The 3,371-nt window shown below is 40.5% G+C and overlaps 1 long non-coding RNA gene across 1 annotated transcript; it reads left to right on the top strand.

The window, feature by feature from the left end:
• The first annotated feature begins 338 nt into the window (after positions 1 to 338).
• LOC125507617 (uncharacterized) lies at positions 339 to 2,871 on the top strand. Its single transcript, XR_015603714.1, has 2 exons — positions 339 to 794; positions 2,389 to 2,871. It is a non-coding gene; the product is annotated as an uncharacterized LOC125507617 (long non-coding RNA).
• The last annotated feature ends 500 nt before the right edge of the window (positions 2,872 to 3,371 follow it).

Here is a 3,371-nt window from a genome sequence, read left to right as displayed (position 1 = left end):
AGTAATAATAATAATCTTTTCCTAATAATAAAGCATGGATTGACTCTGTGGGTTCACCGTCACAATATGCTTTCTTCTTATGTCATAATACGTTTTTACGATTTGTATATAGACAATAGACAAAATAGTAATATAAACGAGGTGGTATTAATTTGGGATCACAAAAAATAGCCGGCGGCCTGCGCGCTCCAGTGAGCCGATCTGGGCCTGCTACTCTTTATGTATGTACGAACTAAAATTTCGTTAAAATTCCTTAAAACGCTCCTTCGTTCACGGGCTGTTGCATTTGGGCCGTTACTGTCTAATGGGCTTGGGCAAAACCCGTTTGGACACACGAGCGAGCAGTTGGCCCAAAAAAATACACAAGCACACCTCTACTCGACGGCACCGGCGGCGCCGCCGCCGCCACGCGCGGCTGGTCTTCCTCACCGACTTGCCGCCGCCCTGTTGCTCTTCCCCTCCCCGTCCGCCCCCAATCTTCTCCGGCGCCACCACAGCCTCCTCTACCTCCAACCTCCTGCTGCCGTCTATCTCCAATTTGCATCGAAGTCGGTGTCCGTGTTCGTGCGGGACAACTTCTCCAAGACGGAGTGCCCAGCCCGAACTCCACAGGGACTTGGATGCCATAAGACCGAGCCCTTGACGGAAATCCCCAGTAAATCACCTCGCATTACAACTTTCGATGAACCGTCCAATATCGCGCAGAATTCGCCGGAAGAACCTCCGCCGTCCGAGCCTGCTACACCTGACCTGAGGCGGAACAACATCCGCTGTCCGAACGTGCTACACCTGAGGTATGTGCCAGCTTTTCCCAAATTATTCTGTAAAATTTTCATCTACAGTCATAAAAAGTACAGTTCTCCTTGGTCTGGTATGAACCATTCATAATTGGGTAGATAGTTTTCAGTGATTGTAAATATTTGAGATGCTACACTTCTGTTTGATTCTCTGTTTTCTCTCTTTTTGATTCAACTCCATGAACAGGTAAGTTCACGAAGAAGTCCTGTTTGCTCCCTGTTTGATTCGAGCCTGAAAGATTCATATTTTGGTAGAAATATTTGTGATGCTCCTTTTGTTGCATCACAATATCCATCTCAAGTATGCCAAAAGAGGAAGACATGCTATTTACAAAGATAAACTAGATCAAAAGAATTGAAATAGGCAAGAAACATTCATTGCATGTTAAGAATATGGTCCTGTACTGAACCTTTTTACTGTAAATTCGTATTTGTTCTGCTTGAAAAAGCTAGGTCTGATCTTTTGGTAATGTCATAGATTCTTTGCTGAACTCCCTTGGTGTTGGTTGTTCTTGAACTTGAGAAACTTGCGGTCTATAATTGACATCATTCAGTTCCTTGATGAAAACAAAGTTGCATGTCCATTTAGTCTAAAAGTCATATTATGTCTTGAAGCAGTGGAGCGATGCACAGGAAGGTGTGTCGTCCGGTGAGCGGCCCTCCACTATTTTTTCATAGAAGTTCACTTAGTTATGTAGCAGCACAGATGTTGCCTACTGAAAATAGGAGCAATCATGTTATTTAAAAAAAGTGAGGCGAGTCACTGGCCTTTGCATCACAATGATGCACACAGAGCCTAGATTTATATCAACAAAATAATAGGAGAAATTTTGTTGTTTGCATAGAGCCCAGATTTATTACCAAAGTGCACATGGTGGTTTCAATAATTCTAAGAGCATACATCTTATCAATCTGAGATCCATTTTTTTTCCAATTATATCAAGAGCATACATCCCATTGATCGGAAATTAATCCATCTCTTTTGTATTTGCCTTGTTCTATAAATGTCTAACTAGGTTATGATTATTGTTAGTTGACGACACAAGAGAGAGGAAGATAAACCAATTTAGTTACCACAATAAGTTTGTGCCTACAAAGTGTTACTCATATTCCACTTTTAGATGAGTTAGCCACAACAAGCATGTTCAGGAGAAACCGTTGAGTGCTTCATGCCACGATCATATCATGATGAGATCTGTGTTTTTTTCACTCAAAATTAACTACCTAATGGTCTGATTAGTTTCTCTATGTGACAATTTCTTGAATAATAGTATACAAGTGCAATTTCCTGTCAAGGCATATGTTCTTCTGTACTTATATAGTGACTTTACAATAGGTTGAATAGATTTGTTTTCAACATTTCCTTCCGATTTGTGCATCTGCAATTAGAAGAAAAAGGTATGTTGTTTGCGTATGTATTCTCGAGTTTCTACACCTGTTTATTTTCACCTAGGTGTTCTACACAAAGAAAAGAGCATGATAAACACGAGCTGTGGGCAATCCTGCAATTTGTCCTGACTATTTGGATTCTACAATGGTAAACCTGGATAGCTTTAATTTTGCTGATGGGATGTTTGCCCTGAATTTATAGTCGTACCATTACGCGATCCATTGATGAGAGGAAGAAAAGGTTGATGATAGTAACCTCGACAAAGAAGGTCACCAAAGTTAGAAGTTGTGCACAATAACAGATGGGATCTGAGTTATGATAAGCTAAGAGTGAACCCGGAGACATGGATGAGTGAGACAAGTGGAAGGGGTGTGTGTATGGTGCATACATGTCAGCGATGATAGTCACAACTTGAGGGGTTTTGCTCACTTGCTTGGTCGCAAGTGCATCATCGCTTAGCTATGGAATTGAGATTGCTAGACTTCAGTCTGTAAATGAACAAAAAGCTAGGACTGATCTTTTAGTCAGTTTTGTGTCAATGAGTAAATCAGTGCTCGAGATTAGTTTTGCATCATATATAATACCAAATATATTTATGTGTCAGCCGTGTGCTGCCTATGGTGGTGGCAACAACCTATTCTGTTTGTTCCCTGTTTGATACAATACAATGTTGATTTTATCTTTGCACAATCTGAAATATTCGATGAACAATCTAACGGTTGGAGGCTTACCTTTTATTTTTGTTGAGGGTTAAGAAGATTTAATTAAATCGTTCGCACGAACTGAACATGATAATGAATACGCAATGCATATCCTCCGATAAGCTTCAGGAGCAACACATATGAGATGTGCTGCTTCAAAGCAAAGAAGGCATGCTATTTATCTCTCGTCCCTTCTTCCAGTATACTTGCCATGCAGCAGCAGAGTTGAGCAATATCAGAAGCATGGGGAAGTTGCGAGATGCTTTTCTTCAAGGTTGTGTTCACTTTCACTGAACTGCAACCAACTACTCTAAGAAAGTAATACATGAGAAAATAATTCTTCTCAAGAAAAACATCTTCTGTCTATGTCAAGTGCTTTGTTTGGGCCGAACCAAAATAGTTAAAGACATTAATAAACTCTTCCCAACCAAACAACCAACTATATGTAAAACTTCCCCCAAAAAAACGCACTAAAAAACTATG

This window comes from Triticum urartu, chromosome 5A, assembly GCF_056163025.1.
Source record: "Triticum urartu cultivar PI428250 chromosome 5A, HENAU_Tu73, whole genome shotgun sequence".
Lineage (NCBI taxonomy): Eukaryota > Viridiplantae > Streptophyta > Magnoliopsida > Poales > Poaceae > Triticum > Triticum urartu.
This window is presented reverse-complemented; position numbering and strand designations above follow the sequence as displayed.